The sequence below is a fragment of the Schistocerca nitens genome, chromosome 11 (genome assembly GCF_023898315.1).
Source record: "Schistocerca nitens isolate TAMUIC-IGC-003100 chromosome 11, iqSchNite1.1, whole genome shotgun sequence".
NCBI lineage: Eukaryota > Metazoa > Arthropoda > Insecta > Orthoptera > Acrididae > Schistocerca > Schistocerca nitens.
Window position 1 is genome coordinate 42,637,486 of NC_064624.1, and position 17,327 is coordinate 42,654,812.

Genomic DNA, 17,327 nt, shown 5'->3' on the forward strand with positions numbered 1-17,327 from the left:
ATACTGTTTCCAGTGTGCCTGAAGAGATACGCCACTAGTTGTGTATCTTAAGGGACATATAGATACATTTGCAAGGGGTTTCTTGAAGTTGGTGATGTGATTATGTTGGTGACGAGGCATTGGCTACCTTAAGAGAGTCATAGTGCTTCCTGCCAGTTGCTCACCCAAATACACATTCTTTAGATACTGTTTCCAGTGTGCCTGAAGAGATACGCCACTAGTTGTGTATCTTAAGGGACATATAGATACTTTTGCAAGGGGTTTCTTGAAGTTGGTGATGTGATTATGTTGGTGACGAGGCATTGGCTACCTTAAGAGAGTCATAGTGCTTCCTGCCAGTTGCTCACCCAAATACACATTCTTTAGATACTGTTTCCAGTGTGCCAGAAGAGATACGCCACTAGTTGTGTATCTTAAGGGACATATAGATACATTTGCAAGGGGTTTCTTGAAGTTGGTGATGTGATTATGTTGGTGACGAGGCATTGGCTACCTTAAGAGAGTCATAGTGCTTCCTGCCAGTTGCTCACCCAAATACACATTTTTAGATACTGTGGCCAGTCTGCCTGAAGCGATACGCCACTAGTTGTGTATCTTAAGAGAAACATCGTTACTCTTGCCAGCGTTTTCTTGACTTTGAAGATGTGATTATACTGGTGACGAGATATTGGCTACCCTAAGAAAGTCACAGTGTTTCCTGCCAGTTGCTCACCCAAATACACATTCTTTAGATACTGTTTCCAGTGTGCCTGAAGAGATACGCCACTAGTTGTGTATCTTAAGGGACATATAGATACTTTTGCAAGGGGTTTCTTGAAGTTGGTGATGTGATTATGTTGGTGACGAGGCATTGGCTACCTTAAGAGAGTCATAGTGCTTCCTGCCAGTTGCTCACCCAAATACACATTTTTAGATACTGTGGCCAGTCTGCCTGAAGCGATACGCCACTAGTTGTCTATCTTAAGAGAAACATCGTTACTCATGCCAGCGTTTTCTTGACTTTGAAGATGTGATTATACTGGTGACGAGATATTGGCTACCCTAAGAGAGTCACAGTGTTTCCTGCCAGTTGCTCACCCAAATACACATTCTTTAGATACTGTTTCCAGTGTGCCTGAAGAGATACGCCACTAGTTGTGTATCTTAAGGGACATATAGATACATTTGCAAGGGGTTTCTTGAAGTTGGTGATGTGATTATGTTGGTGACGAGGCATTGGCTACCTTAAGAGAGTCATAGTGCTTCCTGCCAGTTGCTCACCCAAATACACATTATTTAGATACTATTTCCAGTGTGCCTGAAGAGATACGCCACTAGTTGTGTATCTTAAGGGGCATATAGATACTTTTGCAAGGGGTTTCTTGAAGTTGGTGATGTGATTATGTTGGTGACGAGGCATTGGCTACCTTAAGAGAGTCATAGTGCTTCCTGCCAGTTGCTCACACAAATACACATTCTTTAGATACTGTTTCCAGTGTGCCTGAAGAGATACGCCACTAGTTGTGTATCTTAAGGGACATATAGATACTTTTGCAAGGGGTTTCTTGAAGTTGGTGATGTGATTATGTTGGTGACGAGGCATTGGCTACCTTAAGAGAGTCATAGTGCTTCCTGCCAGTTGCTCACACAAATACACATTTTTAGATACTGTGGCCAGTCTGCCTGAAGCGATACGCCACTAGTTGTGTATCTTAAGAGAAACATCGTTACTCTTGCCAGCGTTTTCTTGACTTTGAAGATGTGATTATACTGGTGACGGGATATTGGCTACCCTAAGAGAGTCACAGTGTTTCCTGCCAGTTGCTCACCCAAATACACATTCTTTAGATACTGTTTCCAGTGTGCCTGAAGAGATACGCCACTAGTTGTGTATCTTAAGGGACATATAGATACTTTTGCAAGGGGTTTCTTGAAGTTGGTGGTGTGATTATGTTGGTGACGAGGCATTGGCTACCTTAAGAGAGTCATAGTGCTTCCTGCCAGTTGCTCACCCAAATACACATTTTTAGATACTGTGGCCAGTCTGCCTGAAGCGATACGCCACTAGTTGTGTATCTTAAGAGAAACATCGTTACTCTTGCCAGCGTTTTCTTGACTTTGAAGATGTGATTATACTGGTGACGAGATATTGGCTACCCTAAGAGAGTCATAGTGTTTCCTGCCAGTTCCTCACCCAAATACACATTCTTTAGATACTGTTTCCAGTGTGCCTGAAGAGATACGCCACTAGTTGTGTATCTTAAGGGACATATAGATACTTTTGCAAGGGGTTTCTTGAAGTTGGTGATGTGATTATGTTGTTGACGAGGCATTGGCTACCTTAAGGGAGTCATAGTGCTTCCTGCCAGTTGCTCACCCAAATACACATTTTTAGATACTGTGGCCAGTCTGCCTGAAGCGATACGCCACTAGTTGTGTATCTTAAGAGAAACATCGTTACTCTTGCCAGCGTTTTCTTGACTTTGAAGATGTGATTATACTGGTGACGAGATATTGGCTACCCTAAGAGAGTCACAGTGTTTCCTGCCAGTTGCTCACCCAAATACACATTCTTTAGATACTGTTTCCAGTGTGCCTGAAGAGATACGCCACTAGTTGTGTATCTTAAGGGACATATAGATACATTTGCAAGGGGTTTCTTGAAGTTGGTGATGTGATTATGTTGGTGACGAGGCATTGGCTACCTTAAGAGAGTCATAGTGCTTCCTGCCAGTTGCTCACCCAAATACACATTCTTTAGATACTGTTTCCAGTGTGCCTGAAGAGATACGCCACTAGTTGTGTATCTTAAGGGACATATAGATACTTTTGCAAGGGGTTTCTTGAAGTTGGTGATGTGATTATGTTGGTGACGAGGCATTGGCTACCTTAAGAGAGTCATAGTGCTTCCTGCCAGTTGCTCACCCAAATACACATTCTTTAGATACTGTTTCCAGTGTGCCAGAAGAGATACGCCACTAGTTGTGTATCTTAAGGGACATATAGATACATTTGCAAGGGGTTTCTTGAAGTTGGTGATGTGATTATGTTGGTGACGAGGCATTGGCTACCTTAAGAGAGTCATAGTGCTTCCTGCCAGTTGCTCACCCAAATACAAATTCTTTAGATACTGTTTCCAGTGTGCCAGAAGAGATACGCCACTAGTTGTGTATCTTAAGGGACATATAGATACTTTTGCAAGGGGTTTCTTGAAGTTGGTGATGTGATTATGTTGGTGACGAGGCATTGGCTACCTTAAGAGAGTCATAGTGCTTCCTGCCAGTTGCTCACACAAATACACATTTTTAGATACTGTGGCCAGTCTGCCTGAAGCGATACGCCACTAGTTGTGTATCTTAAGAGAAACATCGTTACTCTTGCCACCGTTTTCTTGACTTTGAAGATGTGATTATACTGGTGACGAGATATTGGCTACCCTAAGAGAGTCACAGTGTTTCCTGCCAGTTGCTCACCCAAATACACATTCTTTAGATACTGTTTCCAGTGTGCCTGAAGAGATACGCCACTAGTTGTGTATCTTAAGGGACATATAGATACTTTTGCAAGGGGTTTCTTGAAGTTGGTGGTGTGATTATGTTGGTGACGAGGCATTGGCTACCTTAAGAGAGTCATAGTGCTTCCTGCCAGTTGCTCACCCAAATACACATTTTTAGATACTGTGGCCAGTCTGCCTGAAGCGATACGCCACTAGTTGTGTATCTTAAGAGAAACATCGTTACTCTTGCCAGCGTTTTCTTGACTTTGAAGATGTGATTATACTGGTGACGAGATATTGGCTACCCTAAGAGAGTCATAGTGTTTCCTGCCAGTTCCTCACCCAAATACACATTCTTTAGATACTGTTTCCAGTGTGCCTGAAGAGATACGCCACTAGTTGTGTATCTTAAGGGACATATAGATACTTTTCCAAGGGGTTTCTTGAAGTTGGTGATGTGATTATGTTGTTGACGAGGCATTGGCTACCTTAAGGGAGTCATAGTGCTTCCTGCCAGTTGCTCACCCAAATACACATTTTTAGATACTGTGGCCAGTCTGCCTGAAGCGATACGCCACTAGTTGTGTATCTTAAGAGAAACATCGTTACTCTTGCCAGCGTTTTCTTGACTTTGAAGATGTGATTATACTGGTGACGAGATATTGGCTACCCTAAGAGAGTCACAGTGTTTCCTGCCAGTTGCTCACCCAAATACACATTCTTTAGATACTGTTTCCAGTGTGCCTGAAGAGATACGCCACTAGTTGTGTATCTTAAGGGACATATAGATACATTTGCAAGGGGTTTCTTGAAGTTGGTGATGTGATTATGTTGGTGACGAGGCATTGGCTACCTTAAGAGAGTCATAGTGCTTCCTGCCAGTTGCTCACCCAAATACACATTCTTTAGATACTGTTTCCAGTGTGCCTGAAGAGATACGCCACTAGTTGTGTATCTTAAGGGACATATAGATACTTTTGCAAGGGGTTTCTTGAAGTTGGTGATGTGATTATGTTGGTGACGAGGCATTGGCTACCTTAAGAGAGTCATAGTGCTTCCTGCCAGTTGCTCACCCAAATACACATTCTTTAGATACTGTTTCCAGTGTGCCAGAAGAGATACGCCACTAGTTGTGTATCTTAAGGGACATATAGATACATTTGCAAGGGGTTTCTTGAAGTTGGTGATGTGATTATGTTGGTGACGAGGCATTGGCTACCTTAAGAGAGTCATAGTGCTTCCTGCCAGTTGCTCACCCAAATACACATTTTTAGATACTGTGGCCAGTCTGCCTGAAGCGATACGCCACTAGTTGTGTATCTTAAGAGAAACATCGTTACTCTTGCCAGCGTTTTCTTGACTTTGAAGATGTGATTATACTGGTGACGAGATATTGGCTACCCTAAGAAAGTCACAGTGTTTCCTGCCAGTTGCTCACCCAAATACACATTCTTTAGATACTGTTTCCAGTGTGCCTGAAGAGATACGCCACTAGTTGTGTATCTTAAGGGACATATAGATACTTTTGCAAGGGGTTTCTTGAAGTTGGTGATGTGATTATGTTGGTGACGAGGCATTGGCTACCTTAAGAGAGTCATAGTGCTTCCTGCCAGTTGCTCACCCAAATACACATTTTTAGATACTGTGGCCAGTCTGCCTGAAGCGATACGCCACTAGTTGTCTATCTTAAGAGAAACATCGTTACTCATGCCAGCGTTTTCTTGACTTTGAAGATGTGATTATACTGGTGACGAGATATTGGCTACCCTAAGAGAGTCACAGTGTTTCCTGCCAGTTGCTCACCCAAATACACATTCTTTAGATACTGTTTCCAGTGTGCCTGAAGAGATACGCCACTAGTTGTGTATCTTAAGGGACATATAGATACATTTGCAAGGGGTTTCTTGAAGTTGGTGATGTGATTATGTTGGTGACGAGGCATTGGCTACCTTAAGAGAGTCATAGTGCTTCCTGCCAGTTGCTCACCCAAATACACATTATTTAGATACTATTTCCAGTGTGCCTGAAGAGATACGCCACTAGTTGTGTATCTTAAGGGGCATATAGATACTTTTGCAAGGGGTTTCTTGAAGTTGGTGATGTGATTATGTTGGTGACGAGGCATTGGCTACCTTAAGAGAGTCATAGTGCTTCCTGCCAGTTGCTCACCCAAATACACATTCTTTAGATACTGTTTCCAGTGTGCCAGAAGAGATACGCCACTAGTTGTGTATCTTAAGGGACATATAGATACTTTTGCAAGGGGTTTCTTGAAGTTGGTGATGTGATTATGTTGGTGACGAGGCATTGGCTACCTTAAGAGAGTCATAGTGCTTCCTGCCAGTTGCTCACACAAATACACATTTTTAGATACTGTGGCCAGTCTGCCTGAAGCGATACGCCACTAGTTGTGTATCTTAAGAGAAACATCGTTACTCTTGCCAGCGTTTTCTTGACTTTGAAGATGTGATTATACTGGTGACGAGATATTGGCTACCCTAAGAGAGTCACAGTGTTTCCTGCCAGTTGCTCACCCAAATACACATTCTTTAGATACTGTTTCCAGTGTGCCTGAAGAGATACGCCACTAGTTGTGTATCTTAAGGGACATATAGATACTTTTGCAAGGGGTTTCTTGAAGTTGGTGGTGTGATTATGTTGGTGACGAGGCATTGGCTACCTTAAGAGAGTCATAGTGCTTCCTGCCAGTTGCTCACCCAAATACACATTTTTAGATACTGTGGCCAGTCTGCCTGAAGCGATACGCCACTAGTTGTGTATCTTAAGAGAAACATCGTTACTCTTGCCAGCGTTTTCTTGACTTTGAAGATGTGATTATACTGGTGACGAGATATTGGCTACCCTAAGAGAGTCATAGTGTTTCCTGCCAGTTCCTCACCCAAATACACATTCTTTAGATACTGTTTCCAGTGTGCCTGAAGAGATACGCCACTAGTTGTGTATCTTAAGGGACATATAGATACTTTTGCAAGGGGTTTCTTGAAGTTGGTGATGTGATTATGTTGTTGACGAGGCATTGGCTACCTTAAGGGAGTCATAGTGCTTCCTGCCAGTTGCTCACCCAAATACACATTTTTAGATACTGTGGCCAGTCTGCCTGAAGCGATACGCCACTAGTTGTGTATCTTAAGAGAAACATCGTTACTCTTGCCAGCGTTTTCTTGACTTTGAAGGTGTGATTATACTGGTGACGAGATATTGGCTACCCTAAGAGAGTCACAGTGTTTCCTGCCAGTTGCTCACCCAAATACACATTCTTTAGATACTGTTTCCAGTGTGCCTGAAGAGATACGCCACTAGTTGTGTATCTTAAGGGACATATAGATACATTTGCAAGGGGTTTCTTGAAGTTGGTGATGTGATTATGTTGGTGACGAGGCATTGGCTACCTTAAGAGAGTCATAGTGCTTCCTGCCAGTTGCTCACCCAAATACACATTCTTTAGATACTGTTTCCAGTGTGCCTGAAGAGATACGCCACTAGTTGTGTATCTTAAGGGACATATAGATACTTTTGCAAGGGGTTTCTTGAAGTTGGTGATGTGATTATGTTGGTGACGAGGCATTGGCTACCTTAAGAGAGTCATAGTGCTTCCTGCCAGTTCCTCACCCAAATACACATTCTTTAGATACTGTTTCCAGTGTGCCAGAAGAGATACGCCACTAGTTGTGTATCTTAAGGGACATATAGATACATTTGCAAGGGGTTTCTTGAAGTTGGTGATGTGATTATGTTGGTGACGAGGCATTGGCTACCTTAAGAGAGTCATAGTGCTTCCTGCCAGTTGCTCACCCAAATACACATTTTTAGATACTGTGGCCAGTCTGCCTGAAGCGATACGCCACTAGTTGTGTATCTTAAGAGAAACATCGTTACTCTTGCCAGCGTTTTCTTGACTTTGAAGATGTGATTATACTGGTGACGAGATATTGGCTACCCTAAGAAAGTCACAGTGTTTCCTGCCAGTTGCTCACCCAAATACACATTCTTTAGATACTGTTTCCAGTGTGCCTGAAGAGATACGCCACTAGTTGTGTATCTTAAGGGACATATAGATACTTTTGCAAGGGGTTTCTTGAAGTTGGTGATGTGATTATGTTGGTGACGAGGCATTGGCTACCTTAAGAGAGTCATAGTGCTTCCTGCCAGTTGCTCACCCAAATACACATTTTTAGATACTGTGGCCAGTCTGCCTGAAGCGATACGCCACTAGTTGTGTATCTTAAGAGAAACATCGTTACTCTTGCCAGCGTTTTCTTGACTTTGAAGATGTGATTATACTGGTGACGAGATATTGGCTACCCTAAGAGAGTCACAGTGTTTCCTGCCAGTTGCTCACCCAAATACACATTCTTTAGATACTGTTTCCAGTGTGCCTGAAGAGATACGCCACTAGTTGTGTATCTTAAGGGACATATAGATACATTTGCAAGGGGTTTCTTGAAGTTGGTGATGTGATTATGTTGGTGACGAGGCATTGGCTACCTTAAGAGAGTCATAGTGCTTCCTGCCAGTTGCTCACACAAATACACATTCTTTAGATACTGTTTCCAGTGTGCCTGAAGAGATACGCCACTAGTTGTGTATCTTAAGGGACATATAGATACTTTTGCAAGGCGTTTCTTGAAGTTGGTGATGTGATTATGTTGGTGACGAGGCATTGGCTACCTTAAGAGAGTCATAGTGCTTCCTGCCAGTTGCTCACCCAAATACACATTCTTTAGATACTGTTTCCAGTGTGCCAGAAGAGATACGCCACTAGTTGTGTATCTTAAGGGACATATAGATACTTTTGCAAGGGGTTTCTTGAAGTAGGTGATGTGATTATGTTGGTGACGAGGCATTGGCTACCTTAAGAGAGTCATATTGCTTCCTGCCAGTTGCTCACCCAAATACACATTTTTAGATACTGTGGCCAGTCTGCCTGAAGCGATACGCCACTAGTTGTGTATCTTAAGAGAAACATCGTTACTCTTGCCAGCGTTTTCTTGACTTTGAAGATGTGATTATACTGGTGACGAGATATTGGCTACCCTAAGAGAGTCACAGTGTTTCCTGCCAGTTGCTCACCCAAATACACATTCTTTAGATACTGTTTCCAGTGTGCCTGAAGAGATACGCCACTAGTTGTGTATCTTAAGGGACATATAGATACATTTGCAAGGGGTTTCTTGAAGTTGGTGATGTGATTATGTTGGTGACGAGGCATTGGCTACCTTAAGAGAGTCATAGTGCTTCCTGCCAGTTGCTCACCCAAATACACATTCTTTAGATACTGTTTCCAGTGTGCCTGAAGAGATACGCCACTAGTTGTGTATCTTAAGGGACATATAGATACTTTTGCAAGGGGTTTCTTGAAGTTGGTGATGTGATTATGTTGGTGACGAGGCATTGGCTACCTTAAGAGAGTCATAGTGCTTCCTGCCAGTTGCTCACCCAAATACACATTCTTTAGATACTGTTTCCAGTGTGCCAGAAGAGATACGCCACTAGTTGTGTATCTTAAGGGACATATAGATACATTTGCAAGGGGTTTCTTGAAGTTGGTGATGTGATTATGTTGGTGACGAGGCATTGGCTACCTTAAGAGAGTCATAGTGCTTCCTGCCAGTTGCTCACCCAAATACACATTTTTAGATACTGTGGCCAGTCTGCCTGAAGCGATACGCCACTAGTTGTGTATCTTAAGAGAAACATCGTTACTCTTGCCAGCGTTTTCTTGACTTTGAAGATGTGATTATACTGGTGACGAGATATTGGCTACCCTAAGAAAGTCACAGTGTTTCCTGCCAGTTGCTCACCCAAATACACATTCTTTAGATACTGTTTCCAGTGTGCCTGAAGAGATACGCCACTAGTTGTGTATCTTAAGGGACATATAGATACTTTTGCAAGGGGTTTCTTGAAGTTGGTGATGTGATTATGTTGGTGACGAGGCATTGGCTACCTTAAGAGAGTCATAGTGCTTCCTGCCAGTTGCTCACCCAAATACACATTTTTAGATACTGTGGCCAGTCTGCCTGAAGCGATACGCCACTAGTTGTGTATCTTAAGAGAAACATCGTTACTCTTGCCAGCGTTTTCTTGACTTTGAAGATGTGATTATACTGGTGACGAGATATTGGCTACCCTAAGAGAGTCACAGTGTTTCCTGCCAGTTGCTCACCCAAATACACATTCTTTAGATACTGTTTCCAGTGTGCCTGAAGAGATACGCCACTAGTTGTGTATCTTAAGGGACATATAGATACATTTGCAAGGGGTTTCGTGAAGTTGGTGATGTGATTATGTTGGTGACGAGGCATTGGCTACCTTAAGAGAGTCATAGTGCTTCCTGCCAGTTGCTCACACAAATACACATTCTTTAGATACTGTTTCCAGTGTGCCTGAAGAGATACGCCACTAGTTGTGTATCTTAAGGGACATATAGATACTTTTGCAAGGCGTTTCTTGAAGTTCGTGATGTGATTATGTTGGTGACGAGGCATTGGCTACCTTAAGAGAGTCATAGTGCTTCCTGCCAGTTGCTCACCCAAATACACATTCTTTAGATACTGTTTCCAGTGTGCCAGAAGAGATACGCCACTAGTTGTGTATCTTAAGGGACATATAGATACTTTTGCAAGGGGTTTCTTGAAGTAGGTGATGTGATTATGTTGGTGACGAGGCATTGGCTACCTTAAGAGAGTCATATTGCTTCCTGCCAGTTGCTCACCCAAATACACATTTTTAGATACTGTGGCCAGTCTGCCTGAAGCGATACGCCACTAGTTGTGTATCTTAAGAGAAACATCGTTACTCTTGCCAGCGTTTTCTTGACTTTGAAGATGTGATTATACTGGTGACGAGATATTGGCTACCCTAAGAGATTCACAGTGTTTCCTGCCAGTTGCTCACCCAAATACACATTCTTTAGATACTGTTTCCAGTGTGCCTGAAGAGATACGCCACTAGTTGTGTATCTTAAGGGACATATAGATACTTTTGCAAGGGGTTTCTTAAGTTGGTGATGTGATTATGTTGGTGACGAGGCATTGGCTACCTTAAGAGAGTCATAGTGCTTCCTGCCAGTTGCTCACCCAAATACACATTTTTAGATACTGTGGCCAGTCTGCCTGAAGCGATACGCCACTAGTTGTGTATCTTAAGAGAAACATCGTTACTCTTGCCAGCGTTTTCTTGACTTTGAAGATGTGATTATACTGGTGACGAGATATTGGCTACCCTAAGAGAGTCACAGTGTTTCCTGCCAGATGCTCACCCAAATACACATTCTTTAGATACTGTTTCCAGTGTGCCTGAAGAGATACGCCACTAGTTGTGTATCTTAAGGGACATATAGATACATTTGCAAGGGGTTTCTTGAAGTTGGTGATGTGATTATGTTGGTGACAAGGCATTGGCTACCTTAAGAGAGTCATAGTGCTTCCTGCCAGTTGCTCACACAAATACACATTCTTTAGATACTGTTTCCAGTGTGCCTGAAGAGATACGCCACTAGTTGTGTATCTTAAGGGACATATAGATACTTTTGCAAGGGGTTTCTTGAAGTTGGTGATGTGATTATGTTGGTGACGAGGCACTGGCTACCTTAAGAGAGTCATAGTGCTTCCTGCCAGTTGCTCACCCAAATACACATTTTTAGATACTGTGGCCAGTCTGCCTGAAGCGATACGCCACTAGTTGTGTATCTTAAGAGAAACATCGTTACTCTTGCCAGCGTGTTCTTGACTTTGAAGATGTGATTATACTGGTGACGAGATATTGGCTACCCTAAGAGAGTCACAGTGTTTCCTGCCAGTTGCTCACCCAAATACACATTCTTTAGATACTGTTTCCAGTGTGCCTGAAGAGATACGCCACTAGTTGTGTATCTTAAGGGACATATAGATACTTTTGCAAGGGGTTTCTTGAAGTTGGTGATGTGATTATGTTGGTGACGAGGCATTGGCTACCTTAAGGGAGTCATAGTGCTTCCTGCCAGTTGCTCACCCAAATACACATTTTTAGATACTGTGGCCAGTCTGCCTGAAGCGATACGCCACTAGTTGTGTATCTTAAGAGAAACATCGTTACTCTTGCCAGCGTTTTCTTGACTTTGAAGATGTGATTATACTGGTGACGAGATATTGGCTACCCTAAGAGAGTCACAGTGTTTCCTGCCAGTTGCTCACCCAAATACACATTCTTTAGATACTGTTTCCAGTGTGCCTGAAGAGATACGCCACTAGTTGTGTATCTTAAGGGACATATAGATACTTTTGCAAGGGGTTTCTTGAAGTTGGTGATGTGATTATGTTGGTGACGAGGCATTGGCTACCTTAAGAGAGTCATAGTGCTTCCTGCCAGTTGCTCACCCAAATACACATTCTTTAGATACTGTTTCCAGTGTGCCTGAAGAGATACGCCACTAGTTGTGTATCTTAAGGGACATATAGATACTTTTGCAAGGGGTTTCTTGAAGTTGGTGATGTGATTATGTTGGTGACGAGGCATTGGCTACCTTAAGAGAGTCATAGTGCTTCCTGCCAGTTGCTCACCCAAATACACATTCTTTAGATACTGTTTCCAGTGTGCCAGAAGAGATACGCCACTAGTTGTGTCTCTTAAGGGACATATAGATACTTTTGCAAGGGGTTTCTTGAAGTAGGTGATGTGATTATGTTGGTGACGAGGCATTGGCTACCTTAAGAGAGTCATATTGCTTCCTGCCAGTTGCTCACCCAAATACACATTTTTAGATACTGTGGCCAGTCTGCCTGAAGCGATACGCCACTAGTTTTGTATCTTAAGAGAAACATCGTTACTCTTGCCAGCGTTTTCTTGACTTTGAAGATGTGATTATACTGGTGACGAGATATTGGCTACCCTAAGAGATTCACAGTGTTTCCTGCCAGTTGCTCACCCAAATACACATTCTTTAGATACTGTTTCCAGTGTGCCTGAAGAGATACGCCACTAGTTGTGTATCTTAAGGGACATATAGATACTTTTGCAAGGGGTTTCTTAAGTTGGTGATGTGATTATGTTGGTGACGAGGCATTGGCTATCTTAAGAGAGTCATAGTGCTTCCTGCCAGTTGCTCACCCAAATACACATTTTTAGATACTGTGGCCAGTCTGCCTGAAGCGATACGCCACTAGTTGTGTATCTTAAGAGAAACATCGTTACTCTTGCCAGCGTTTTCTTGACTTTGAAGATGTGATTATACTGGTGACGAGATATTGGATACCCTAAGAGAGTCACAGTGTTTCCTGCCAGTTGCTCACCCAAATACACATTCTTTAGATACTGTTTCCAGTGTGCCTGAAGAGATACGCCACTAGTTGTGTATCTTAAGGGACATATAGATACATTTGCAAGGGGTTTCTTGAAGTTGGTGATGTGATTATGTTGGTGACGAGGCATTGGCTACCTTAAGAGAGTCATAGTGCTTCCTGCCAGTTGCTCACACAAATACACATTCTTTAGATACTGTTTCCAGTGTGCCTGAAGAGATACGCCACTAGTTGTGTATCTTAAGGGACATATAGATACTTTTGCAAGGGGTTTCTTGAAGTTGGTGATGTGATTATGTTGGTGACGAGGCATTGGCTACCTTAAGAGAGTCATAGTGCTTCCTGCCAGTTGCTCACCCAAATACACATTTTTAGATACTGTGGCCAGTCTGCCTGAAGCGATACGCCACTAGTTGTGTATCTTAAGAGAAACATCGTTACTCTTGCCAGCGTTTTCTTGACTTTGAAGATGTGATTATACTGGTGACGAGATATTGGCTACCCTAAGAGAGTCACAGTGTTTCCTGCCAGTTGCTCACCCAAATACACATTCTTTAGATACTGTTTCCAGTGTGCCTGAAGAGATACGCCACTAGTTGTGTATCTTAAGGGACATAGAGATACTTTTGCAAGGGGTTTCTTGAAGTTGGTGATGTGATTATGTTGGTGACGAGGCATTGGCTACCTTAAGAGAGTCATAGTGCTTCCTGCCAGTTGCTCACCCAAATACACATTTTTAGATACTGTGGCCAGTCTGCCTGAAGCGATACGCCACTAGTTGTGTATCTTAAGAGAAACATCGTTACTCTTGCCAGCGTTTTCTTGACTTTGAAGATGTGATTATACTGGTGACGAGATATTGGCTACCCTAAGAGAGTCACAGTGTTTCCTGCCAGTTGCTCACCCAAATACACATTCTTTAGATACTGTTTCCAGTGTGCCTGAAGAGATACGCCACTAGTTGTGTATCTTAAGGGACATATAGATACATTTGCAAGGGGTTTCTTGAAGTTGGTGATGTGATTATGTTGGTGACGAGGCATTGGCTACCTTAAGAGAGTCATAGTGCTTCCTGCCAGTTGCTCACCCAAATACACATTCTTTAGATACTGTTTCCAGTGTGCCTGAAGAGATACGCCACTAGTTGTGTATCTTAAGGGACATATAGATACTTTTGCCAGGGGTTTCTTGAAGTTGGTGATGTGATTATGTTGGTGACGAGGCATTGGCTACCTTAAGAGAGTCATAGTGCTTCCTGCCAGTTGCTCACCCAAATACACATTCTTTAGATACTGTTTCCAGTGTGCCAGAAGAGATACGCCACTAGTTGTGTATCTTAAGGGACATATAGATACATTTGCAAGGGGTTTCTTGAAGTTGGTGATGTGATTATGTTGGTGACGAGGCATTGGCTACCTTAAGAGAGTCATAGTGCTTCCTGCCAGTTGCTCACCCAAATACACATTTTTAGATACTGTGGCCAGTCTGCCTGAAGCGATACGCCACTAGTTGTGTATCTTAAGAGAAACATCGTTACTCTTGCCAGCGTTTTCTTGACTTTGAAGATGTGATTATACTGGTGACGAGATATTGGCTACCCTAAGAGAGTCACAGTGTTTCCTGCCAGTTGCTCACCCAAATACACATTCTTTAGATACTGTTTCCAGTGTGCCTGAAGAGATACGCCACTAGTTGTGTATCTTAAGGGACATATAGATACTTTTGCAAGGGGTTTCTTGAAGTTGGTGATGTGATTATGTTGGTGACGAGGCATTGGCTACCTTAAGAGAGTCATAGTGCTTCCTGCCAGTTGCTCACCCAAATACACATTTTTAGATACTGTTTCCAGTGTGCCTGAAGAGATACGCCACTAGTTGTGTATCTTAAGGGACATATAGATACTTTTGCAAGGGGTTTCTTGAAGTTGGTGATGTGATTATGTTGGTGACGAGGCATTGGCTACCTTAAGAGAGTCATAGTGCTTCCTGCCAGTTGCTCACCCAAATACACATTTTTAGATACTGTGGCCAGTCTGCCTGAAGCGATACGCCACTAGTTGTGTATCTTAAGAGAAACATCGTTACTCTTGCCAGCGTTTTCTTGACTTTGAAGATGTGATTATACTGGTGACGAGATATTGGCTACCCTAAGAGAGTCACAGTGTTTCCTGCCAGTTGCTCACCCAAATACACATTCTTTAGATACTGTTTCCAGTGTGCCTGAAGAGATACGCCACTAGTTGTGTATCTTAAGGGACATAGAGATACTTTTGCAAGGGGTTTCTTGAAGTTGGTGATGTGATTATGTTGGTGACGAGGCATTGGCTACCTTAAGAGAGTCATAGTGCTTCCTGCCAGTTGCTCACCCAAATACACATTTTTAGATACTGTGGCCAGTCTGCCTGAAGCGATACGCCACTAGTTGTGTATCTTAAGAGAAACATCGTTACTCTTGCCAGCGTTTTCTTGACTTTGAAGATGTGATTATACTGGTGACGAGATATTGGCTACCCTAAGAGAGTCACAGTGTTTCCTGCCAGTTGCTCACCCAAATACACATTCTTTAGATACTGTTTCCAGTGTGCCTGAAGAGATACGCCACTAGTTGTGTATCTTAAGGGACATATAGATACATTTGCAAGGGGTTTCTTGAAGTTGGTGATGTGATTATGTTGGTGACGAGGCATTGGCTACCTTAAGAGAGTCATAGTGCTTCCTGCCAGTTGCTCACCCAAATACACATTCTTTAGATACTGTTTCCAGTGTGCCTGAAGAGATACGCCACTAGTTGTGTATCTTAAGGGACATATAGATACTTTTGCCAGGGGTTTCTTGAAGTTGGTGATGTGATTATGTTGGTGACGAGGCATTGGCTACCTTAAGAGAGTCATAGTGCTTCCTGCCAGTTGCTCACCCAAATACACATTCTTTAGATACTGTTTCCAGTGTGCCAGAAGAGATACGCCACTAGTTGTGTATCTTAAGGGACATATAGATACATTTGCAAGGGGTTTCTTGAAGTTGGTGATGTGATTATGTTGGTGACGAGGCATTGGCTACCTTAAGAGAGTCATAGTGCTTCCTGCCAGTTGCTCACCCAAATACACATTTTTAGATACTGTGGCCAGTCTGCCTGAAGCGATACGCCACTAGTTGTGTATCTTAAGAGAAACATCGTTACTCTTGCCAGCGTTTTCTTGACTTTGAAGATGTGATTATACTGGTGACGAGATATTGGCTACCCTAAGAGAGTCACAGTGTTTCCTGCCAGTTGCTCACCCAAATACACATTCTTTAGATACTGTTTCCAGTGTGCCTGAAGAGATACGCCACTAGTTGTGTATCTTAAGGGACATATAGATACTTTTGCAAGGGGTTTCTTGAAGTTGGTGATGTGATTATGTTGGTGACGAGGCATTGGCTACCTTAAGAGAGTCATAGTGCTTCCTGCCAGTTGCTCACCCAAATACACATTTTTAGATACTGTGGCCAGTCTGCCTGAAGCGATACGCCACTAGTTGTGTATCTTAAGAGAAACATCGTTACTCTTGCCAGCGTTTTCTTGACTTTGAAGATGTGATTATACTGGTGACGAGATATTGGCTACCCTAAGAGAGTCACAGTGTTTCCTGCCAGTTGCTCACCCAAATACACATTCTTTAGATACTGTTTCCAGTGTGCCTGAAGAGATACGCCACTAGTTGTGTATCTTAAGGGACATATAGATACATTTGCAAGGGGTTTCTTGAAGTTGGTGATGTGATTATGTTGGTGACGAGGCATTGGCTACCTTAAGAGAGTCATAGTGCTTCCTGCCAGTTGCTCACCCAAATACACATTTTTAGATACTGTTTCCAGTGTGCCTGAAGAGATACGCCACTAGTTGTGTATCTTAAGGGACATATAGATACTTTTGCAAGGGGTTTCTTGAAGTTGGTGATGTGATTATGTTGGTGACGAGGCATTGGCTACCTTAAGAGAGTCATAGTGCTTCCTGCCAGTTGCTCACCCAAATACACATTCTGTAGATACTGTTTCCAGTGTGCCAGAAGAGATACGCCACTAGTTGTGTATCTTAAGGGACATATAGGTACTTTTGCAAGGGGTTTCTTGAAGTTGGTGATGTGATTATGTTGGTGACGAGGCATTGGCTACCTTAAGAGAGTCATAGTGCTTCCTGCCAGTTGCTCACCCAAATACACATTTTTAGATACTGTGGCCAGTCTGCCTGAAGCGATACGCCACTAGTTGCGTATCTTAAGAGAAACATCGTTACTCTTGCCAGCGTTTTCTTGACTTTGAAGATGTGATTATACTGGTGACGAGATATTGGCTACCCTAAGAGATTCACAGTGTTTCCTGCCAGTTGCTCACCCAAATACACATTCTTTAGATACTGTTTCCAGTGTGCCTGAAGAGATACGCCACTAGTTGTGTATCTTAAGGGACATATAGATACATTTGCAAGGGGTTTCTTGAAGTTGGTGATGTGATTATGTTGGTGACGAGGCATTGGCTACCTTAAGAGAGTCATAGTGCTTCCTGCCAGTTGCT